Source organism: Panthera leo, chromosome B4, assembly GCF_018350215.1.
Source record: "Panthera leo isolate Ple1 chromosome B4, P.leo_Ple1_pat1.1, whole genome shotgun sequence".
Taxonomy (NCBI): Eukaryota; Metazoa; Chordata; class Mammalia; order Carnivora; family Felidae; genus Panthera; species Panthera leo.
In genome coordinates this window covers 43,616,292-43,642,532 of record NC_056685.1, presented here as the reverse complement: position 1 = coordinate 43,642,532, position 26,241 = coordinate 43,616,292, and the positions used below count along the sequence as shown (strand labels likewise).

The following is a 26,241-nucleotide window of genomic DNA, read 5'->3' as shown; positions in this document are numbered from 1 at the left end:
CTATTTTGGGTATAGATTCTTAAAAGTAGAATTTCAGGGTCAAAGAGTAAATGCATATGTCATTTTGCAAAAGGCTCCTCACTGGGGATCTCATCATCTTTCAGTTCTACCAGTCACGTATGAATTGCCTGTTCCTCCATAATCTCACCAGCAGAATATTTGTAACACTCAGAAGATTTGTTACACACAATTTTCTTATTAAGTGTGCAATTAACTTTTTTCATATGTAAAACTTAATTGTCATGAATCAGTAAGGATATTTTCACCAAAAGAGTAAGAAAGAAGATAAGGGCTAGATCATAAATTCCTGAAGTATCAGCTTTATTATCTTGAGAAAGCTCTCATAGATTTCTCATTGATGGAAATATGTAGCGGTCTGGGGAAAAAGGTTGATTACATGATTATAAAACATAGCACACCTCAGATGTTCACTTTTATTTATTAATTGAACTTATTTTTAAATATCAGAAATAACACATGTTTACTGTAGAAAATGGTAGGAAATACATGTGATGTTAATGAAACTAGTCCACTTAGCCAGAATCAACATGGGACTACATCCAAAAAGAATTCAATTTTCTTATACATAAAAATTGAAAAAGTAATATTAATTCTAATGGATGTTTTCCAGAATTTTTATTTTGATTACATTTAATTTATTGATGAATATGAGAGGAGTAATACGTTTAGACACTGAAATTTCTATCTAAGAATAAATTACGTTACTCCTTTTGTTCATCTTGCCATCTTTTACTACAATTTTAAATCTTCATCATTTCATGTCCCCTATTAAATTTTTCATCTGAGTTTTATATATTTGTTATGTTGGGCAATACCTTTTCTCTCATTGGAATAATTTGCTTTTCTAACAGTTTTTCATTTGTGTATAATAAGGTATATGTCTTGGATATTTGTCATGAGATTGGCCAACATAACTTTCAGTCATTTTTTTAATGTCACTTTTTCTACAAACCCACAATTAATATTTTGTCATTTATAATCAATTGTCACTAATCTTTTAACTTTTCTCCTCTTCACTTGCTAGAATACTGGGGCAATGTAAATAAGAATGGTGATAAACACATTTTAGTGAGTACAAAATATATAAAATCATCATTTTGTTTCATTTTTGACAATAATTTTATTCTTTTATTTTTTTATTAATTTTTTTATTATGAAATTTATTGTCAAATTGTTTTCCATACAACACCCAGTGCTCATCCCAACAGGTGCCCTCCTCAATACCCATCACCCTCCCACCCTTCCCTCCCACCCCCCATAAACCCTCAGTTTGTTCTCAGTTTTTAGGAGTCTCTTATGTTTTGGCTCCCTCCCTCTCTAACCATTTTTTTCTTCCCCTCCCCCATGGTCTTCTGTTAAGTTTCTCAGGATCCACATAAGAGTGAAAACATATGGTATCTGTCTTTTCTCTGTATGACTTATTTCACTTAGTGTAACACTCTCCAGTCCCATCCACGTTGCTACAAAAGGCCATATTCATTCATTCTATCTCATTGCCAAGTAGTGTTCCATTGTGTATATAAACCACAACTTCTTTATCCATTCATCAGTTGATGGACATTTAGTCTCTTTCCATAATTTGGCTACTGTTGAAAGTGCTGCTATAAACATTGGGGTACAAGTGCCCCTATACATCAGCACTCCTGTACCTCTTGGGTAAATTCCTAGCAGTGTTATTGCTGGGTCATAGTGTAGATCTATTTTTAATTTTTTGAGGAACCTCCACACTGTTTCCAGAGCAGCTGCACCAATTTGCTTCTGCTATCTTCATGTCACATCCACGAATCCAAGCATAAATGAAATACAACATCTGAAAAACAAATGAGGAAAGTCTATTAAAGATGTGATATTGACACACACATATGCATAATAGATATGCACTGATATACTATAGATTAGTATATATATCAGAATTTACAATCATTTGCATTACATATTGAAATGACTAACAGAAGTTATATATTGAGTGAGATGATTGCTTACAATATGAGAGAAGGAAGAGACTGCAATCTGAAATGGAACGGGATTTGGATCTGGAATACTCTGAAGACAGAAGGAAAATCATAGTTATAGATGAAGAAAAATGATGAAGGGATTATTAAAAACACTCAGAGAAAACTTAAGTATGTTTGGAAGGCTGCAACAAGACCCTGGTCCATTGTATTGTATTGTATTGTATTGTATTGTATTGTATTGTATTGTATTGTATTTATTATTATTTTTGTTGCGGAAACCCTATCACTTCACTGTTTCCAATGATCTTTCTATAAGACTCTATTTTAAGTGGTCCAATATTATTCTGTAGCTTTCAGATTAAAATTCAAACTCTCCCCATTATTTATGGGAATACTCATGACATTCTAATTTTATCCATTAGTTTATTTAGCTCCCTGTCAGCCATTCACTTTGAATACCTTGAATTTTCCGAGCACCCCCTGCTATCCCTCACTAATTTTATTGCAATATGCCTCCTCTCCCGGCATTGAATACTATACACCCATCCAGTCTGGACTGTTTTCTCCAACTATATTGTTTCTTACACTATATTTATGCTTACAGGCACTTATTACACTGAATTATAATTTTTTGTTTACTTGTCTTCTTCTTATATCATGTGTTACTCAAGACAAGGGATAGTTATAAAGGTTATGCATAAAACTTTATATTTTCAAAGGTGTGTTGACACATAGAGTGAAGTGATTTCCTTTATTCCTTTTTTTTTCTTTTAATGAAAGAAGGTAAGAAAGGAAACAGTGAAGAAGAGAGGGAAGAAAAATTCATCAGAGGTTATAGAATTTTCAGGAGAAGAAAGGATATGGGTCCTCTCAGAGTTTCTACTGTGATTACTTGTATCACCCTTTATATTCAGCCTCATTTGAAAAGGAAATTTCATATACTCCATCTTTGTCTTCCACCCTTAAAATATCCTGACAGATTTCCCACTTTCACAGAGATCTAATGGAAACACTATTGTCTTAAATAACAGTAGAGTCAACCCACCCCAACTGCCTTATTTCTTCTTAGCAAGGATCATAAGGTATATAAGAGCCCCAACACATGAAATATAATTTTTATGAAAAAAAAAGATGATGAAAAAGAAAGAAAGGAAAGGAAAGGAAAGGAAAGGAAAGGAAAGGAAAACAAAGGAAAGGAAAAACTACCTCCTTTCTCCCAAAAAAGAATTTAGGAAAGAGGAGAGTGGTATTTTAAAATACTCCTCTAATTAATATACTTAGAGGACTCCAAAAGATATTATCTATGTAAGGTACAAACAGGATGCTACAAAAACTAGAACTCTCAAGAATCATATAAGGGTTTATCAGATTAAAAATATGATTGTTGAAATAATAATCAGTAGAAAGATTTTAAAAAACAATCTAAAACCTAAAACAGACAGAAAATACAGAGAAAAGATGCTAATCTGCAAATCTTAATATTTGAAAAAGAGAAGTCATGGAAAGAACAGGAAATAGAGTGGAGGAAAAATAAACCTATAAGTCACAGAGTATATTTTTTCCTAAATTTGAAAGACAAACTTTCAGATTGAGAAGGCCAGAGAGTGCACAGCAAATAAATGATTAAAAAGCACTCATACCCAGAATATCTTAAAGTTTCAGCTCCCCAAATGAATAAAATATCTTTAAAAGCTAAAATCAGGTCATTTTTATGGCATGAAATTACACTGGGAGCAGACTTCTCATCAACAACATTGTTTGCTAAAAACAGTGAGGCAACTCTTGTCATACTCTCTAAGAAACTAATCTTTAACCTTTGAATTTATACCTAGCCAAAATAAAGACCTTTTCAGACATGCATGAAGACAGAACATTTATCTTCCATACACCCAGCTAAATTCCATTAGAGCTAAACTCCATTAAAGTGTGAGTGTAAAATGTGAGTGTAAAAAAAGGAAGAAGGAATTGCAAAAACAAACAAATGGAATCTAACCCAAGAAAGAGTGAGGAAGAAGGAGAAGGATTAGTTTGATAAAAATAATAATTAAACACATAAAGAAACTAAGTCATAAAAGACAAAGAAATACTTTTTTAATAGAAGAATGTGTAAATGATTACAGTATTTTCATGTTTTCTTTATTTCAGATATATTCCAAGATTTTGAACCCAGTAAAGATTAGAGGGGAAAATGGAGAACCCGGTTACTGAGGAGACTATATGAAACCATTTCACTCACAATTTTCCTCCTCCTTTAAGTCTTCACAGTATTTTGCAGTGAAGTTGTTCAGCTTGTGTAATGTGTCTTCTGTCATATTTTTGAAACTGATATGCTCATTTGAGATATTATTACATATATTCATGTATAGTGTTACATTTTTCTCCCATTGTTGTATTATGCTTTGTTGAATGTAATCCACTGTTCTGTTGCCAAAGATGAGTTCTTGGTAATCTATAATTTATATCAGGAGATTAATAACTTTAACATAGTCAAATTTTTCTTGTGACATTATATTAATGTCACAATAACAATTTAAAGTTTAATGGAATACTCCTATTAAAATGATACCTATATATGTGTAAAATACTTAACCATATGTACTTTTAAGATTAAAACTCATTTGAGGTAAAAAATGTTTTATGTTACTCAATGGAGAACTAGTTCCTTGTTTAAGGAAATGCCTGAATAAGCTTAAAAAGAAAAAAAAAATAAAGATTTCTGTGAAGCAGAGATTTCAAAATAAGAGATGATGTAATTCTGTGGTTAGTTTATAGAAATGGACATCACACTTTTGAAATGAGGAGGCGCCATAATATATTGGTGAGTCTCTGTTGTAGTTTGAGTTTCTTGGACAGATATAACCATAATTTAAGGGTGGAGAATTGGTAAACAGCAGTCTCAGGATTAAAAAAAAAGTTCAGAACCCAGGGATCATGTCTCTAAGAACATCAGAAGAGTCAGAAAACTTTATAACTTCTTCATTTTGTAGACTGTTTTGGCATATTTTGGCTTTTCTATGTAGACCAATGTTAGTTTACCTGGGAACCCTGCAACTTAATAGAATCTTTAATTTTTAATTTGAGTTTTATGAGGATTAAATTAGATAAAATCACAAAGAATGGATGCTCAAGAAATGTTAGCTATTATTATAATCATTCTCTCATTTCCTCAAGATGCCTTTGTGCTCACTATTGTAGGAGGGAAAAGCATCTCCTACTAGCATGCAGGCTTGGGAAGAGATGCTCCCCACATATGGAGTGCTTAAAAGAACCTTTTAGGGGCGCCTGAGTGGCTCAGTTGGTTGAGCCTCTGACTTTGGCTCAGGTCATGATCTCACAGCTCGAGAGTTCGAGCCCCGCGTCGGGCTCTGTGCTGACAGCTCAGAGCCTGGATCCTGCTTCGGATTCTGTGTCTCCCTCTCTCTCTGCCCCTAACCCGCTCGCATTCTGTTTCAGTCTCTCTCAAAAATAAATAGACATTAAAAAAAGGGAAGCTTTAGTTATCAAATAAGTAATTAATAGATGTTTAAAGAAACAAATTATCATAGGGTTTGGGAGTTTAGTCAAAAAATAGAAGAAAACACGATCAATGTAGCAAAGAACAGAAACACGAAGGAAAGGTAAAGGGACATTAAAACCATACAGTGTAAGATCAAACGATAGACGGATGATCAAATATTCCCTCCTGGTCACTTCCAGACTACACAGAACTGGAAAAGTACTTAGGGTTCTCTGACCCTGGAAATTAAAGGTAAACATAATCATTCCATCATCAGCTATCACTTTTGGACTTGCCCCTAAAATTCCCTTTACTTTGAGGTCTAATTAATTGCTTGTATATCTGGAAATTGTCTTCCAGGTTTTTCTCAGATGAAGTATATGACTTTTTATTTTGTTAGGATGGATGAATTATATCTTTTCTGAAATTCAAGATAGACAAATGGTAGTTATTTTCTCTCCATACGTATTCAGTACTAGAGGATGTCTAATTATTCTTTAATTATATCTTTGTTTAAATCTGTTCTTTTTTTCTCTTTATGAACTCTTATTACTTACATAATAAATCACTTGGATAAGTTATCCAAGTCTATTATGATTTTCATATCTCTTTAATTTTGAATAATTAAATTTTAATTTCTTATTCAATTTTAATTTCTTCTGTATAATCTTCCAAAACATCCAGTTGGGCCATAATGAGCTCCACTCTCTCTTTTAACTCATCTACTGAAGTCATTGCGGTGAAAGTCACATTGTTTCAATTTAAAATTTTTTGATTCCATAATTTAATGTCTTACCTAATCCTATTATGCTGGTTGTTTAATTTTGTTATCTTTCTCTTCCAGGCATTCTATTTTACTAGTAGCTATCTGTTTGGGGCCTTTGGATTTTTCCTCCTTTGGCCTCTGGGTCCTCTAAAATCAATAGCTATTTTTATTTTCCCTTAGTTTTATTTACTCTGGAGTTTGAGATCAAGCTTTGGAATACTTTGAGAAGTGTCAAACCTACGTGTAATGGAAGTCACACTTGTTCCGTCCGCTATATGTCAATGGCAAGCCACGTGACAAGTTTTAATTCTATGTTCCATATAAAGGGAGACACCTGGTCCAATGCCTTCTCAGACACAAGGTCTAGTACTCTGTATGATTTAGAATTACAGGACCTTTTGTGCATGCCAATTCAGCTTATATACAAAACCTTTGAGATCAGAGAGATGAGCGAGTCCTTGAAGACAACACAAGAAGGTTGGTACAAACTTTCTGCCATAGAGTTCAATAATCTCAAGAGACTAGGGACAAGAGAGGAACAAGAGTGGAGTAAGAGAGCCCTATCTCTTCCCCTAAGTCTTTTTTGTTTGTTTGTTTGTTTGTTTTCTGTGAAAGAGCCAGGCTCTTAACTATCACAGAAGTAAACAAGTACATCACCTCCTTTTTACTGGAACCTTATAAGAGTTTTGGACATAGACATATTTTTTTTAAGTGTTTTTGTTTGTTTGTGTTTTGTTTTGTTTTTTTTAGAGAGAGAGAGCATGTGTGTGCGTGGAGGAGAGGCAGAGGGAGAGGGAAAGAGAGCATCTTAAGCAGACTCCGTGCCCAATGTGGAGCCTGACATGGGGCAACTGACATACTTTCAATGTCTTTTCTATTTCTAGCTCCAGTTAGCGGAGGGACTTGATACTAAGAAATGGGAAGGAAGGGCAGAATAAAAGTGAATTTGGACTATCTGAGATGTTAATGAAAAATCATTGAAATTGATCATTACAGATAGATCTCATTCTTTTACCTTGTTTGTTTTTGTTGTTGTTGTTGTTGTTCTAAAAATTCTAATAAAATAAAAGGAGGATAAAGAAGGCATAGATTCACAATAATGAGGAGAAAGGAAACCATAGAAATGGCGTTTTGGAAGGTGGATAGCAAAAGCTACTGGTAACTTCATGGGCTTTGGGAAAGTGAACCAAAGTCAGCAGTGAGAAAACAGAAAAAAAAAAAAAAAATGCTGACCCTCATTTAAAAATCCCAAAAGCTCTATGAATTGGTGACAAAGTCATACTTTATTATTCCAAGTGGAGGTGTGGGGAAGCCTGAAAACTGGAAAAGTACCTGAGTGTCTATAGATGATTCAGATACTCCTTTTGCCCCATATTTTCTCCCCTATTTCATACAACCGAGTTACCCTCTGTGAGATAATAGGATATATATCTAAGTCTGTATCTGTATCTATACCTGTATCCCTCTATCTGCCCTATTTTCTGTCACAGAGCTTCTAAAGCCCTGATATTTTCCGAAGTAATAAGAACATTAGGAACATCTCTTATTCTGACATTTGATCTTTGACCCTGCCTCTGACATAAGGATCTTAAGTCCTTATAAATTCCCAAGTGATAAAAGCCCTAGGAACATCTTTTGTTCTAATGAAGTGACTCTGAGCAGGCTCATGGAAGCTGGTCACTGGAAAGAGCAAGCCATGATAAGAAGCTTGGAAGTTTCGGCACTCTCCCACCCTCTTGAGAAGGGAGACGGGCTGAAAAGGGAGTCATTAACTCCATCCATCATGCCCATGGGATGAAACCTCCATAAAAATCCCAGAAGTATGGGGTTCAGAGAGCTTCCACACTGGTGAACATAACATCCATAAGGTGACATAACCCCGGCTCCATGGGAATAGAAGCTTCTGGGCTCAGGACCCTCACACGCCTCACCTTATTATCTCTTTATCTGGCTGTTGCCTTTGTATCCTTTATAATATCCTCTGATAAAATGGTAAACCTAAGTGTTTCTTGGAGTTCTATGACCTACTCTAGCAAATCAATTGCCCCTGAAGGGGTAGTTATGAGAAACTCTGTTTTGTCGCCAAATCTGACAGAAGTTGTGAGTAATCTGGCCACCTACTACTTGCCATTGGCATCTGAAGTAGGGTGGGAGCAGTCTTGTGAGACTGAGCCCTTACACTGTGGAACTGGACCACTGTCTCCAGGGAGACAGTATCAGAATGAAGTTGAATTATAGGGCATGCGGGTGATGTCACAGAGAATTGCTTGATGAGGGAATAACCTACAACAATTTGATGCCAGAAGGTCAGAAGTGAAGTGTTCTTTGTGAGTGTAAAGGAGACTCACAGGGAAAGAAACTCATGGTAAAGAAGAACTGTTTGTTTGTTTTTTCCTACAACAGGTGGAAATAGAGTTTTCTCTCAATACCCTCTCTTACCCATTCCAATGAAAAACTGTCTGGGGAAGAGTATTGGACGATTCCTCTTCCAAGGAACTAATTGGCCCAAGAGGGGAAATGAAAACAAACAAACCAATGCAGATATTGACAATTGGGTTCCTCAGTGAAATGCCCAAGTCCACAAACTCTACGTATGCACCGACGTCCCACTCAGTTGATCGGGTATCACACTCTTAAATGAGTATGGGCAACCAAAGATCACCAGATATTTGAAAAAAAGCTGCTACCGTGAAAGACTGAGAAAAAAATATAACACACATAAAATGGATGAAGAAGAAGCAGAGAGAACGCAATGAGAATACTCAACAAGTTCTGTAAGTAAACTAAAACTCTCTTAGATTTCTGGGGGCACCAGGGTGGCTTGGTTGGTTGAGCTCCTGACTTTGGCTCAGGTCATGGTCTCTCAGTGTGTGGGTTCTAACCCCATGTCGGACTCTGTGCTGACAGCTCAGAGCCTGGAGCCTGCTTCTAATCCTATCTCCCTCTCTGTCTGCCCCTCCCCTGTTTGCACTCTCTCTCTCTCAAAAATAAATAATAAACATTAATTTTTTTTAATTTTAAGCTCTTAGATTTCTGATGGAAGTATAAAAATAAAAAACAAAGTTGAAAGTTTCTTATAGTTAAACGTACCCTATCCAACCCAGAATTGTACTCTTATGTATTTATCTGATAAGATTTTTACTTTTTTTACTTTTTTAAAATGTTTATTTATTTTTAGAGAGAGAACACAAGCAGGGGAGGAGCAGAGAGAGAGGGAGAGAGAGAATCCCAAGCAGGCTCCATGCTGTCAGCACAGAACCTCAGGGGGGGCTCGAAGTCACAAACCAAGAGATCATGACTGAGCAGAAACCAAGAGTCAGAAACTTAACCAACTGAGCCACCCAGGTGCCCCTACTTGATAACATTTTTTTAAATGTTTATTTATTTTTGAGAGAGCGAGAGCAAGGGAGGGGCAGAGAGAGAGAAAGAAAGAGGAAGGTGAGGGAGACACAGAATCTGAAGGAGGCTCTAGGCTCTGAATTTTCAGCACAGAACCTGATGCAGGGCTCAAACCCACGAACTCTGAGATCAGGACCTGAGCCAAAGTCAGATGCTTAACCAACTGAGCCATCCAGGTGTCCCCTGATAAGATTTTAAAAAAAATATGTCTACATAAAGACTTGAACATCATAGTAGCTTTATTTATATTAGCCCCAATCTGGAAGCCACTGAAATGTCCACCTACAGGTGAATGGATAAACATTTTGTGTATTCATACTATGGAATACTACTCAGCAACGAAAAGGAATTAGCTACTAATAACACATAATGTGAGTTAATCTCAAACACATGCTTAATGAAAGGAACCAGTCATAAAAACCCATTTATATAAGGTTCAAGAGCAGGCAGAATAGTGCAGGACGACAGAAAGTAGATTAGTGATTACCAGGGGCTAAAGTTGGTGGTGATGGCGGTGGGGGTAACTTTGAAAGGGAAGGTTTTGTGTGTGTGTGTGTGTTTCATCTTTTGTTTACTTTTGGGGAACCCTGATTAAGAAATTTTATTATAGAAAATCAATGCATCTGATGTCTCCAAATAAATTTGTAACAATAGACACACAGGAGACACAGACAGTAGTTGCTATATCATAGCCTTGTTCCTTCCAAAGGATAAAACGTCACTCAAAAATGGGGCGAGGGGGCTGAAAGGGAGAGAGGTGGTTAGAAGAAGTAGGTACCAGCCTTTTTTTTTTTTTTATTTTTTTTTTTTAACGTTTACTTATTTTTGAGGCAGAGAGAGACAGAGCATGAACGGGGGAGGGTCAGAGAGAGGGAGACACAGAATCTGAAACAGGCTCCAGGCTCTGAGCTGTCAGCACAGAGCCCGACGCGGGGCTCGAACTCACGGATCGTGAGATCATGACCTGAGCCGAAGTCGGCTACTTAACCGACTGAGCCACCCAGGCGCCCCGCAGCCTTTTGATTAAAAGTCACACAAAGTGGGGAGCCTCTGTGGCTCAGCTGGTTAAGCATCTGACTCTTGATCACGGCTCAGGTCGCAATCTCATGGCTCATGAGTTCAAGCCCCACATCAGGCACTGCGCTGACAGTGCAAATCCTGCTTGGGATTCTCTCTCTCTCTCTCTCTCTCTCTCTCTCTCTCTCTGTGTGCCCCTCCCCCACTCACACACACACTCTCTCTCTCAAAATAAATAACTTTAAAAAAAAGCACACCAGGTATCTTTTTGAATTGGCAAAAATATTGTATATCTTGATTTTGATGGTTACACAGGTTTATGTTTGTTAAATACAATGAACTATACACTCAAAGTGGGTGGGTGTATTATTTTGTATTTTAATTATACTTCAATAATGTTGAATTGAAAAGACAATTTTTAAAACCTCAGAGAAGTAAGATATGATTTTGTACCTACGCCCAAGAATAGGATGTGATACAAGAAGACTTTAGAAAACAACAAACGTTTATTGAAAATGAATGATGCCAGGAACACATTTTTGAATAGGAAAATTAAAAGATAATTTTAAAAATCATCCATGAAACAGGACAGAAGGATAAAATGAGGCAAAACGGGAGGAAATAATATTATAAAATAGGAGAAATCCGGAAACAGATGAAAATGCTGGGGGTGGATGGAGAAAATAATAAAAAAGAGATGATTTCCCGTAAATAAGGGATATGAGTTTTATCACCTCTTGCTTATCCTCCTTAGTTCCTTTCTCAGATGCTTCCCATCTTGTATCTTTAAAAATAATCTTGAATTTTTATGCCCTACTGTCTCCCACAACAATGCCCAAATTAACTTTCTCCTTGACACAGTGGCTGCCTTTATTCCCTGAGGGCTTACCTGCCTCAGCTCTGCTCTCTGCCAGCCCAGCTCCGCTCTCAACTCCCTCTGCTTTATTTTCAGTTTCACCATCTATCGCCATTGCTGGCAATTCATGGTTATCTTTTCAGGAAAAAAAAAAGGGGGGGGGGAAGGGAGGTCAATTCTCTAGTCTTCTTTTTTTACTCTCTAACTCTCCAGACATTCCCAGGGTCCTTGGTCTGATTCTGATTCTGATGACAGATATATATATTTTTAATTTAAACATTAAAATATTTTTAAATTAAATTAAAGAAAATAATCAGTGAAATTAATTAATTAATTAATTAAAAATAATTTTAAAAGGGCTATATTGGTTTCAGGAGTAGAATTCAGTGATTTCATCACTTACATACAACACCCAGTGCTCATCCCAGCAAGTGCCCTCCTTAATGCCCATCACCCATCTCCCCCATCTCCCCACCTGCTCCCCTCCATTAACCCTCAGTTTGTTCTCTATCATCAAGAATCTCTTGAGGTTTGTTTCCCTCTATCCTTCTCCCCCACTTCTGTTATTCTGTTTTGTTTCTTAAATTCCACATACGAGTGAAATCATATGGATGAAGCAGATGCGGTATATGTACACAATGGAATATAACTCAGCCATCAAAAATGAAACCTTGCCATTTGCAATGATGTGGATGGAGCTAGAGTGTGTTATGCTAAGTGAAAGAAATCAATCAGATAATAGGTATTTTATACAAATATCTTTTATAAAAATAAAATTAAAGTAACATACACAGCTGCATACAAAGGGAAAAAATTATTTTATAACAAACCGCATTAGAGAATATACGACAGAACATAAATTACATCTCCAGCTTTATAAGCAGCTCAAGCCAGTTGCCTATTATATTTATTGGATAGCAAGGATGTTATACTTCTCCTCAGTACTTATAGTGGGTTTGTCAACATCATAGACACAGAGAAGAGGACTGTATTTGGGGCACCTGGTCCTTAAAACATTATCCACAAACCTGATGCCTCAAATTATATAACCAGAGATTTGTTCACAGATATGATTTTTTCTTCCTCATTTGAATATAACATACTTCAGGGTAAATTCAAAAATTAAAACTTCCACACACACATAGAAAGTATCATTTTATATTAAGATCAAAAAGTCTTAAAAACAAATACAAAGAATAAAAATAATGTAAATAACAAATTATTAATAACAAAAAGCAACCCCAGGGAAAGCATAAGAAACCACGTATCCTATAGCAATAAAAAAATTTCAGTACATATGATCAAACGATCTTTCTACTGTTCCATTGTCACCTAACTTTCTAGGAATTGAGTTGCTGGAGGAAACAGACTGGAATTAAGCAGCCTGGGATGATACCATGTAGAGATGAGGAATCTTCAGCCTTGTTCCTTCTCCGCAAGAAGCAAATGTTTATCACATCATCACTGACTAGGATCCCTGGGTCCTATAAATCTCATAGCATGTGTCTATTTTATGTCTTCCAGCAGTTAAATAAAAATCCTGGATAGTTACGTTCATGCTAATAGTGATTTTCCTTCCCATAAGAGTCTGCATGTGAGATCATCCTAAAATGCCTAAAAAACAAGAAATGCTCTTTTGGTGACAGCAGAGACCTGGATTTCCAGAGGCCTAGACCACCATCCTTTTTTTTTTTTTTTTTTTTTTTTTTTTTTTTTCCCCACACACTGTGTACAAAACTAAGCTCTGACATCGTAACTTCACCGTGGACTGGCACTCCGTAACGGGAATCCCTGGAGTCTGGCGGCCTTGAGTTGAAGGCAAGAACTCACCAGTGTAGGTAAATAGTTCTCCAGTGTGTCTGATCCTGCATAGAGGCTCTTACCGGTTCTCTTGAGACGGTAGCTCTCCTGGAATTTCTTCTTCTTGGAAGGATCTGGAAAGTGGAGACTAGCATTAGTCACTTCTTCAGGCACTACTGAACAAATAAAGCACAATCACCGCGTGCGGTGCATCTCACACTGAACTTCACAGAAGCGACTCTTACGGCGTGATCTACGCATGCAGAGGCCAAGTTCAGCGATCTACCTTCGTAATAAACACCAAGCAAAAATACAGTGTCAGAAAACAGACTGTGTCACTGAGAATTTCAGAATTGCTTTGTTCTCACCTGCACGCACATCTCTTTCTTTTCTTCACTTCCTCTAGTAAAATACCAAGTTGAAGCAATGGTCCGGAGAGAAAAATGTGGGTTTTAAATATAAACATTCTTTTTTTTTAATTTTTTTGTTAATGTTTATTTTCATTTTTGACACAGAGAGAGACAGAGCATGAGCGGGGGAGGGGCAGAGAGCAAGAAGGAGACACAGAATCCGAAGCAGGGTCCAGGCTCTGAGCTGTCAGCACAGAGCCCGACCTGGGGCTCGAACTCACAGACTGCGAGATCCTGACCTGAGCCAAAGTCAGGCGCTCAACCGACTGGGCCACCCAGGAGCCCCTCTTTTTCTCACCAAAACTTTGTCTCCTGCCTTTTTCCTTCCTATTTTTGTGGATTGGAAAGGGCTCTTGGAAGTTAAGAGCAGAACAGTGACGGAGTAACACAAAATCAAAAAAGTGGTACTAAGAGCAGAAAAAGCTACATTTGAGCTATGCTAATATTGTCTCCCACGCCCCCGCCCTGCACACAGAACAGCCGTTGAAAAGAAGGGAGGTATATTTTAGAAGCCACAGTTCTTTCTTCAGACTGTACCCATCGGGTTAGGACCTGAATTCTAATAACTTGAGTTTGGGGAGGAAGGTAGGGTATATAGGTATATTAATCTAGTTTATAGATTGGGGAGTCATGCCTTGGTCACAGTCCAGCAGAGATTAGTCAGTGGCGAGCATACTCGGTATCCTGAATATCTAGCGTAGCAACAAACCATAACAGATGTTGTCAGTGCCTTTAGTGGATAAGTTATTAACTCATTCAGAAATAATCACAGCATTGCTCAGTAAAGGGCAGCAGTTACATACCGGCATTAATAAGAACACCTTCATTGAGTTGTAAGAAAGATCGGGATATTGTGCAGTAGTCTGACATAACCACCTCCCACAGAGTTTCTGTTTGTTTGTTTGTTTGTTGTTTTTTAACTATGTAAGAAGTACATTTAGGAAAGAGAGTGTTGGGCAAATTGGTACTAGGAAAAAGACACTGCCTTATACCACAGAGTTTGAAACATATTTTTTAATGTTTATTTATTTATTGAGAGATGGGGGGTGGGGAAGGGGCAGAGAGAGAGAGAAAGAGAGAGAGCGAGCGAATCTCAAGCAGGCTCTGAGCTGCCAGCACAGAGCCCGTTGTGGGGCTTGAAATCACGAAACCATGAGGTCATGGCCTGAGCTGAGATCAAGAGTCAGAGGCTTGGAATCCCGACTGGAGGTTGAGGGTGGGGGCGGGGATGGGGCAGGAAATCTGTGGGTAACACGAGCTTTAGTGCTTTCTCTAAGATGAAGCAAATCAGGGGAGTCTCCAGGCCTCACTTATCCAAGACTAAACACATCGACCTAAAGCTTTTGACCAATTTGTCCAAACTTTGACGATTCTCTTTCCAAGAACGAATGTATTTGATCCTCCTTCTGAAGTCTTAAAACATACGTACATTCACTTGGAACCAGTGATCTCACTGTCTGGACCCCGACACAGAGATAAACAAAGATCTATGCACTTGGCACGTTGATCACACTGTTATTTGTGCGTGAGAAATGATAAAAGAGTTAAATACTAAGCCAAGGGAAAAATTGAAATTCTTGATTATTCAGGTAATGAAATCAGACGCCCAGTGGATGTTTTGTGCCTCTCAACAGAAGACATTGCACAGTGTCTGGATAAAAATGGGATAAAATAAAAATACTACAAAGGTAGAAATTAAGGACTATTTTCACACGGTGTTGAGAAGGAGAAGGTATTTTTTTTTTTTTGGAGGAAAACCACATTCCAATGTGTAAACTTTGATAACGTTAGAAAGCTCCAAGACTCCCGCCGAGATGCTCAGAATTCTCAACGGCTTTAATTTGCTCTGGAGCAAACAGATGTTTCTCCCATCCTCACAAATGTGCTTGTATTCGTAAGCAATTACCTGAGGAAAAAAATCATCCACTTTTCCAATCGTCTTGCTGAAACCTTAAGTGGTAATATATCCCCTGCATCTTCGAGGCTCAGATCTCTTCTCACAGGTACAGACTCTCATCCCCGCCCCAACCTGGTCTCATTGTACTTGGTCTCCAGAAATAGAAATGCAATGCAGTTGATTTCTTAGGTAGGTTCTGCCTCTTTCACTCTGAAAAATAAAATAAGTATTTTTACCTGGGAGTTCAGAAATGTTAACTTACTTATGTATTCGCTTCTTTATTCAGCTAATTAATTGAGTATTTACTGTGTGCTATGCATTATTGCAGAGCGAATGATGGACACGTTTTCGTCCTTAATGTGGCTTACATTCTACAACTCACTTTTTGTAATATGCTTTTATGTTGATGTTTTTACATATTTATTCATGGATGAGTAGTGTGACGTAAAGTAGTGACAGTGCTCAGGACAGGAATAAAGCTGGGAGAAAGGGTGGCAGAGGAAGGAGAGAAGGTTTGTGTTAAACAGGGAAGCCCTCCCTGCAGAGGTCTCATTTGGCACAGAGGACAGAGAATAAGTACAGCAAAAACATTACTCTCTAAAATATGCTAATTGAATACTATAGTATTTACTGCTTTAGGTATTGAAATCATGAGTCGGAATAATTTTTTATTTTTTTTAATTTTTTTTAATGTTTTATTTATTTTTGAGACAGAGAGAGACAGAGCATGAACGGGGGAGGGCCAGAGAGAGAGGGAGACACAGAATCTGAAACAGGCTCCAGGCTCTGAGCTGTCAGCACAGAGCCCGACGTGGGGCTCGAACTCACGGACCGTGAGATCATGACCTGAGCCGAAGTCAGACACTTAACCGACTGAGCCACCCAGGTGCCCCTCGGAATAATTTTTTAAAGTAACTTGTCTGCTCTTTCAGCTTCCAAGTTTTCAGTATTTTTTCTAATGTTTGTTTATTTTTGAGAGAGAGAGAGAGATTGTGAGCAGGTGAAGGACAGAGAGAGAGAGAGAGAGAGAGAGAACCCCAAGCAGGCACAAAGCTTGACATGGGGCTGGATCCCACAAACCATGAGATCATGAGCTGAGCCAAAATCAAGAGTAGGGCGCTCGACTGACTGAGCCACCCGGGCACCCCTAGATTTCAGTATTTTTACATTTCCTCTTTCTTTGTAGTTTCATCATAATATGTTCCCTCTTTTCAATTTCTGGGCCAAACTCAAACCCTTGCCAAATCTGACCAAGGCAGGAAATACGTCTATACTGTGTCGTCATCTGCTCTAAATAGGAATTAATTCAGTTCTCCATCTCTGGACCCACTGGTCTAGTCCCAGGACCTCGATACACATTTGACTTCTTGGGTGTGTTTCACTACCAATAATGCTCTGTCCTGAAACCCCAAATCAGAGCCCCTTCATCACCACTTATACCCAAAGTGCCCAATTCATAAACAAACCCGAGAGGAAAAAAATGACAACAGTCGAGCAAAAGAAGTCAGAAAACGAAACACTGACATATGTAGAATCTGGCTAACTGTAGACAATACTCAGGGGAGTAATGACAAAACGTCCCGGGATGAACGTCATAACAGCTCTTGTATAATGCTAGGCTGGAGACTGGGAAGGAGGGCTCTGAGAGAAAGGGAGGTACCGCAGAAAATACAACATGGCAGAGAATCCAAAAATCTGGAGGATGTAATATACATATTTTTTTTTACAAGTTGGAATGTTAGGTAAGAAGAAAGGCAATTAGATTGTCCAAAGGCAAAAGCAAGTCACTGTAGGATGACTATGTCGAAATGTGGGGCAAGCAAAAATTTGGGACTTGAACAGTCAGTGGTGCAAAATAAGAGATTTCCATTTGAACTTTGCGCTGAGAATATGGTCCTTGGAGGGGCACAGCGAGGATGGAGAGAAAGATTCGTAATTATTACAATGGAGTTAATCGTTATCCAATCATAATATGGTAAAGCATTTTTAAAGTTTACTCTTAAAACCAACCAGTGGTAAAATCATGAAATAATTATGGCTGTGGAATGTATGCACCCTTCAATATTAGTAGTGTAAAAGTAAAGGACCAAATGACAGAGATTACGAAAGAGCGAAACGAGAAGAGAGAGGTGGAGAGCAAAAGAAATAGAAGGAAAGGCCTTAACACCAATCTCCACCTCCTATGCCATGGAGAATTTAGAGATACACTCTGTGGTTGTTTAAATAAGAAGCAAAGGTTTATATTAAGGGGTGAGGGAAAGGAAGTGAGACAGAGTAGCCTTAAATTATATATCAAAACAGGAGGTCAATAGATAATTTCTCTTTTTTTTTTTTTTAATTTTTTTTTAATGTTTATTTTTGAGACAGAGAGAGAGTAGGGGAGGGGCAGAGAGAGAGGGAGACACAGAATCAGAAGCAGGCTCCAGGATCTGCACTGTCAGCACAGAGCCTGACGCAGGGACTCGAACCCACGAACCGTGAGATCATGACCTGAGCTGAAGTCGGCCGCTTAACTGACTGAGCCACCCAGGCACCCCTAGATAATTTCTAAAGTTGATAAATCCACATGGAGTAGTACAGACATATTATTTAGAGATATAAAGATGATCACCATAAGAAATACAAATAATTGGAAAACCATTGCCTTTAAGGAGCAAGACAAGCCTCTGAGGAGAGGTGTTTTTATCAACTGATAAACTTTTCTGGATAACTATTTTGTTTAAGTGTGTACATATATTACTTTGAAAAATGAAAATAATAACTGTGTGACTTATGGCTATTCATGTCGTATGTATTCATGGCTATTAACCAACGTTTTCTCTCCACTTTCATAATTTACCTTCATTCTGGCCCGGTCCCAACTGTTTATTATGGACACTGCCCTCAATTTAAAACCCACTGATTCACATATTGTACTTCCTGCAAGTGAAGTATGGACGTAGATTATAAATTTTATGTTTGTTTTATTTCTGTATCTAGGAAGCTCTATGTGTTGAAATGACAGTGTAAGTATTAATACAAAATTGATACAAACAATGTAAATGTTGCTGCATGATGAACAACTAAACATAAGTATCTTATTGCATTAGAAACACATCCTTTAATGACACTACTGTGTCATTACCCAACTTATCCCCTGCCTCCTGTTCTCATGCTAATACCTGACATATAAGAACTATTTCAACAACATAGTCTGTTAAGGAGGTAATTAAATTGAACAGATTGTTATGCTTCCTTTGAAATGAGTCACATTGATTTGACAGAAAATCAGCGAGTCTATGGCAGACTCAACCAAATCTATCAACCAACCTGATCTGATTGACATCTACAGAACAAGTGACAACAGTCAAAACATATAAGGAACTTCCAGCACTCAAAGTAAAATAACCAAAAAATTACAAAGCGAGCAAAAGATCAGAGCTGATGCATTATTAAAGAAGTTATACAGGTGACAACAAGCATAATGAGAGATAGTCGACAACATTACACGTTAGGAAAACGCAAATTAAAATCATAATGGACCTCCTTGTATAAATTATTGTATTTTTTATAGTCAACACATAATGTTACATGCGTTTTTGATACACAACTTAGTGATTTGACAAGTTTATACATTATCCTGTGTTACCCACAACTATGGCTACCATCTGTCCCATGACATTACTGTTACAATATCACCAACTATTTCTTATCCTCTGCTTTTTGTTCCTGTGATTCACTCATTCCGTAACTGAGGCCCATTTTTTTTTTTCATTTTTTCTCCTCTTCTCTCATTTTGCCCAACCGCTCACCTCCCTCCCTTGTGGCAATCATCAGTTTGTTCTGTATGCATAGTCATGATTCTACTTTTTGTTTGCTCATTTTTTTTGATTCTATTTATGAGTGGAATCGTATGATGTCTTTCTCTGTCTGATTTATTTTGCTTAGCATAAAACCCTCTAAGTCCATCGATGTCTCAAATGGCACAATTGCATCCTTTTTTAAGTTCGTGTAATATTTGATTACACACACACACACACACACACACACACACACATATCACATTTTCTATGTCTGTTGTGTCTATTGTCTAAGTGTCCATTGATGGACTCTTAGGTTGCTTCCATGTCTGGGCTATTGAAAATAATGTTGCAATAAACATAGGGTTGTATATATCTTTTCAAATCAGTATTTCCATTTCCCTGGGTAAATACCTAAGAGTGGAATTTTTGGATCGTATGTTATTTCTATTGTAAATTTTTCGAGGAACCTCCATACTGTTTTCAACAGTGCCTTCCCCGGTTTGCATTCCCACCAACGGTGCAAGAGTGTTGCCCTTTCTATACCTCTTCTCCAACACTAGTTGTCTCTTGTCTTGATTTTTGCAGGTATGAAGTGATATCTCATTGTGGTTTTGATTTGCATTTCCCTGATGACTAGTGATGTTGAGCGTCTTTTCATGTGTCTGTTGGCCATCTGCATTATCTTTGGAAAAATCTCTATTAAACCCACTGCCCATTTTTAAATCAGGTTGTTTGTTGATGTGGCAGTGTATAAATTCCCATATATTTTGGATATTAACTCCTTATCAGATATATCACTTGCAAATGTCTTCTCCCATTCAGTAGGTTGTCCTTTTGTTTTCTTCAGGCTTCCTTTGCTGTACAGAAGTTTGGTTTGTTTGTTTGTTTGTTTGTTTGTTTTTAATGTGTCCCAATAGTTTATTTTTGCTTTTGTTTCCCTTGCCTTAGGATACATATCTAGAAAAATGTTTCTACATCCCATGTCAGAGAAATTACTATCTATGTTCTCTTCTAGAATTTTTATAGTTTCATGTCCTACGTTTAGGTCTTTAATCCATTTTGAATTTATTGTTGTGTATGGTGTTAGAAAGTGGTCCAGTTTAACTCTTTTACTTGTAGCTGTCTATTTTTCTCAGCACCATTTATTGAAAAGGTTGTCTTTTCCTCATTGTATATTCTTGCCTCCTTCACCATAGACTAATTGACCATATAAATGTGTTTTTTTTTTTTTTCATGGAGACTCTATTTTGTTCTCTTGATCTATGTGTCTATTTTTTGTGCCAGAGCCATATTTTTTGATCACTACAACTTTAAAGTATATCTTGAAATCCAGAATTGTGATACCTCCAGCTTTGTTCTTCTTTCTCAGGATTGCTTTGGCTATTTGAGGTTAACCATACAAATTTTATAATTGTTTGTTCTAGTTTTGTGAGAAAAAAAATGCTGTTGATATTTTCATAGGGATTTCACTAGATCTGTAGATTGTTTGGGTAATATGGACACTTTGACAATATTAATTCTTCAAATCCATGAGCATGGGGTACCTTTCATTTGTTTTGTCATCTTCAGTTTTTTCATCTGTGTTTCAGATCTGTGCACAGTTTCATCTGTGTTTCATCTGTGTTTCATCACAGTTTCATCTGTGTTTCATCTGTGTACAGTTTTCAGAGTACAGGCCTTTTCCCTCTTTAAGTTCATTCCTAGGTATTTTATTCTTTTTGACGCACTTGTAAAGGGGGGTTTTATGTGTCTTTTAATTTCTCTTTCTGGGACTTTGTTGTCAATGTGTAGGAATGCAGGGTATTAACTTTGTATCCTACCACTTTACTGAATTCATTTATTATTTCTAGTAGTTTTTTGGTGGATCTTTAGGATTTTCCATGTATAGTATCAGGTTGAGTACCAATAATGATAGTTTAACTTTTTTACCAATATGGATGCCTCTTAATTCTTTTTCTTGGCTGATTGGTGATGCTAGGATGTCAGTACTGTGTGGAATAAAGGTGTTGAGAGTATACATCTTTGTCTGTTACTGGCCTTAGAGAGAAAGCTCTCAGTTTTTCGCCTTTGAGGATGATATTAGCTGTGGGTTTTTCATATATGGCCTTTATTATGTTGAGGTACATTTCCTTTTTTTTTTTTCAATACATGAAGTTTATTGTCAAATTGGTTTCCATAGAACACCCAGTGCTCATCCCAAAAGGTGCCCTCCTCAATACCCAACACCCAACCTCCCCTCCCTCCCACCCCCCATCAACCCTCAGTTTGTTCTCAGTTTTTAAGAGTCTCTTATGCTTTGGCTCTCTTCCACTCTAACCTCTTTTTTTTTTTTTTTAATCTAGTTTTCTGGGAGTTTTTTATCAAGAATGGATGTTGAATCTTGTCAAATGTTTTTCCCACATTTATTGAGATGATCATATGATTTTTATCCTTTGTTTTATTGATGCGGTGTATGACATTGATTGATTTGTGAGTATTGATCCATCCCTGCCTCCTGGGAATAAATCTCACCTGATTAAGGTGAGTGATCTTTTTAATGTACTGTTGTAAGTGGTTTGCTAATATTTTGTTGAAGATTTTTGCATCTATGTTTCCCAGGGATATTGGCCTGTGGTGTTTTGTTGTCATTGTCGTTGTTGTTTCTTTGTTTTTCAGAGTCTGTCTGGTTTTGGTATCAGAATAATGCTGGCCTTGTAGAATATATTTGAAAGCTTTCCTTCTGCTTCTATTTTTGGAATAGCTTAGGGAAAATAGGTATTAATTCTTCTTTAAATGTCTGGTAGAATTCACTTGTGGATCCATCTGGCCCTGGACTTTTATTTTTTGGTAGTTTTTTGATTACCAATTCAATTTTGTTATTTATAATCAGTCTGTTCAGATTTTCTATTTCTTTCTAGTTAAGTTTTAGAAGATTGTATGTTTTTTTAGGAAAGTATCCATTTCTTCCAGGTTGTTCACTTTGTTGGCATATAATTTTTCATAGTATTTCTTTTTTTTAATTTTTTTTATGTTTATTTATTTTTGAGAGAGAGAGAAAGAGAGAGAGAGAGAGAGCACAAGCAGAGGAGGGACAGAGAGAGAGGGAGACACAGAATCCGAAGCAGGCTCCAGGCTCCGAGCCGTCAGCACAGAGCCCGACGCAGAGCTCGAACCCACAAAGCACGGGGTCATGACCTGGGCCGAAGTCAGACGCTCAAATGACTGAGTCACCCAGGCATCCCCATAGTATTTCTTATCATCCTTTGTATTTCTGTGGTGTCAGTTGTTACTACCCTCTTGTTTCAGATTTTATTTATTTGGGTTCTTTCTCTTTTCTTCTTGATGACTCTGATTAAGGGTTTGTGAATTTTGTTTACTGTGGGAAATAAATTTAAGAATTCTCTACGCTTACACCAATGGGTTAACAAGGCTTAGAGTGTAAAACCGCTGCAGGGGGAAAGCTCCCAAGGTTAGCTAGTGAGACGAGTAACTTGCTATCCTTAAAGCTGCATGCTCCATCCATCTTAAACTTTAGACATAACGGCCAATTAGTTGTAGCACCTACAGGAAAACGCTTTCCAACTGGTGTCAGTATATCATTTTATTCTTTTTGGTGCAACTGTAAGTTGCTTTGATCACAACTTCGTACTCCACTTGCCCCCCAAACCCTTTGCTTCTTACACATACAAGTTAATGGTTACTATCTGATTGTTTTCTTCTGCACATTCACCGTGTATGTAAACTCTCAAGATTCTAATAAATACGGAGAAAGGACACTTGCTCAGGGCTCTTGTCTCCCCCCCACCCCCCTGCCCCAGACATTAGCCTCTCTCATTTTCACTTCTGTGTCTGCTCTCTTGCTGGACAAGAGAGAACTCCAGACTCAAAGTCTGTGACAGTTTGTCTTTTCAAAGAATCAGCTCATGGCTTCATTGATTTATTTTTTAGTCTGTATTTATTTCTGTTTGGATCTTTATGATTTCTTTTCTTCTACACACCTGGGGCTTTGTTTTTCTTCTGATGGTCCTTTTAGGAGTGAGGTTAGATGGTATATTTGATTTTTTCTTGTTTATTGAGGTAGGCCTGTATATACTTCTTTCTTAGAACTGCTTTCACTGTGTTCCAGAAATTGTGCACCATTGTGTAGTCATTTTCACTTGTCTCCATATATTTTTTCATTTCTTCTTTGATTGCTCTATCGACCCATTGGCTGTTTAATAGCATGATGTTTAGTCGCTGTGTGTTTGTGCTTTTTTCCAGTTTTGTTCTTGTGATTTGTTTCCAGTTGCATACTGTTGTGGTCAGAAAAGATGCATGGTATGATTTCAATCTTCTTAAATTTACTGAGGTGTGTTTTATGGCCTAATATGTGATCTATTCTGGAGAATGTTCCGTGTGCACTTGAGAAGAATGTGTATTCTATTATTTTGGGATGGAATATCCTGTGTCTGTTTATTATGTCCATATTTGTCAATGTGTCATTCGAAGACATTGTCCCTTCTACATGGAAAAGGTGGAAGGAATAAAGTGAAGCAAAATATGCAAGAACATATAAAATTTCTGAAGGAAGTAGCATATTACTACATCTGTTCGCAATTGTTTGAGCAAATCGTCACATGGCCAAAAGTGACAATTAGCTGAGAAAGTGTACTCCTACTAAATAAACACAGCAAAGGTGGGGATATATAATATTCATAAGAGGAAAGAGCAGAGAGTTGGGAACCATATAATCTCAAATGATGGAAGCTCTCAAATGATGTGATTAGATTTAGGGCCTACCTCGATAATCCAGGATAATCTCCACATGCCAAGATTTTTAACTGAATCACATCTCCATTGATCCTTTTTTTTTTTTTTTCCCCTTACAAATTAACATTTGCAGGTTCCAGGGATTAAGTCCTATTATCCTGAGTTTGTCATTTTTAGTCTACCACAATCTGGACGGGGTAAAATTCCAAGTGGTCAAGTTCATCTGGATTCCAGATTGGGACGGTAAAACAGGAGCTTTAGGAGAAGACTATGGAACCTACTCCTTTGTGGAAGCCATCTTTGAGGGAGATGCTACCTTTGAGGAAGTAATTGTCTCTGTGGAAAATGGTTTCTCCACAAAAGTCACTGTCTGTCAGGAATCACTGTGTCTGAGGAAGCTGCTTTGTGGGACTGAAGTCACATACCTGTTAATAGACCTTAAGGTACTCTTGGTTGGCAGAGTAAGAATTGATAAAGATGGAGTAACTGGGTGTGGAGAAGGAGGAGATAGATGGTCTGGGGCCTACCAGAACCTTCAGCGTCCACCTCCCATTCTGTTTGACTCCAACATCCTTTTGAGATTAATGATCTTTGCCTCAGTTTTATCTTCCAGTTATCCCTTGAGTTCCTCTCATTGCCCATCTCTGACAATGACCTAAACAGGGAAAGGGATTCTGGGACATGTATTTCCCAGACAGGAATTTTGATGCTAATTTGACCACAGAAAATCCAGCATATAACACATTTCTGTTGATATTTAGTGTTGCCAGCCTTCAGTTTCAGCCATTTTGGTAGGAGTGAAATGCCCAGAGTCTAAGAGACCCCCAAAAACTAACCACCAGAGTCCAGAGTCAAAGCTAAGCAGCAAGGGTCATTTATTGCAGGTTCGAACCTGGACCTCTGCGCCCTTGTTGCCGGTGACGCCGAGAGGTCCTGAGAGAGGTTTTTACACCCCTTTTATAGACAGGTACAAACAAGTCATGGGGAAATCAGGAATTTTCCACAGTTACAGAGCTGCGATTGGTTGGTGTTTAAAGTTGGACACTTAACAGTATTCGATTGGTTCCTGGCTTTAGGTCAGACCACAACCGGGGGTAGGGGTATCACAATGATTGATCAGGAATACACGGATGTGCCAGGCAACAATGATTGATCAGGGGTACACGGATGTGCCAAGTAACAATGGTTGATCAGGAATATACGGATGTGCCAGGCAACAATGATTGATCAGGAATACATGGGCGCGCCAAGCAATTGTACAGAAGCGGAACAAGCTGGTTAAGCTTGGTTAGGTTTCAGTTTCCTGTAACTTAAGCTTTTAAGTTTTAATTTTCTCAGGCCTCTCAGGAGTACCAGTACCTCACTGTATTTTTATTTTCAATTTTTTATGTGGCGAATAATGATGTTGAGCACATTTTTTTCCCTATGTTTTCATGGCCATTTGAATGTCTTCTTTCAGGAAGTGACTCTTGAAGTCTTTCTGCCCAATTTTAAAATGTTCATTGCGGGGTGCCTGGGTGGCTCAGTTGGTTAAGTGTTTGACTTCACCTCAGGTCATGATCTCACAGTTCATGGGTTTGAGCCCCGTGTCCAGCTCTGTGCTGACAGCTCAGAGCCTGGAGCCTGCTTCAGATTCTGTGTCTCCCTCTCTCTCTGCCCTTCCCCTGCTCGCTCTCTGTCTCTCAAAAATGAATAAACATTTAAAAAATTTTTTTAAATAATAAAATAAAATAAAATAAAATAAAATAAAATAAGATAAGATAAAATAAAATAAGATAAAATAAAATAAAATAAAATAAAATAAAATAAAATAAAATAAAATAGTAAAATGTTCATTTATTTTGAGAGACAGAGCCTGAGCAGGGGAGAGGCAGAGAGACAAGGAGAGAGAGAATTCCAAGCAGGCTCCACACTGTCAGTGCAGAGCCCAAGTGGGGCTCAATCCCATGAAACATGAGATCAGGACCTGAGCTTAACCTACTGAGCTTAACTTACTAAGGTGCCCCATTTCTGTCCGTTAAATTTTTTTTAATGTTAATTTATTTTTGAGACAGAGAGAGAGAGAGAGTGTGAGGAAGGGTCAGAGAGAGATGGACACAAATCTAAAGCAGGCT

General features: G+C 37.7%; 1 long non-coding RNA gene across 1 annotated transcript; it reads right to left on the bottom strand.

The window, feature by feature from the left end:
- Window positions 1–1,733: 1,733 nt before the first annotated feature.
- Window positions 1,734–8,257, bottom strand: LOC122225560. Its single transcript, XR_006205237.1, has 3 exons — window positions 8,170–8,257; window positions 4,213–4,425; window positions 1,734–1,831 (listed from the first exon to the last, which is right to left on the bottom strand). It is a non-coding gene; the product is annotated as an uncharacterized LOC122225560 (long non-coding RNA).
- Between the last annotated feature and the right edge of the window lie 17,984 nt (window positions 8,258–26,241).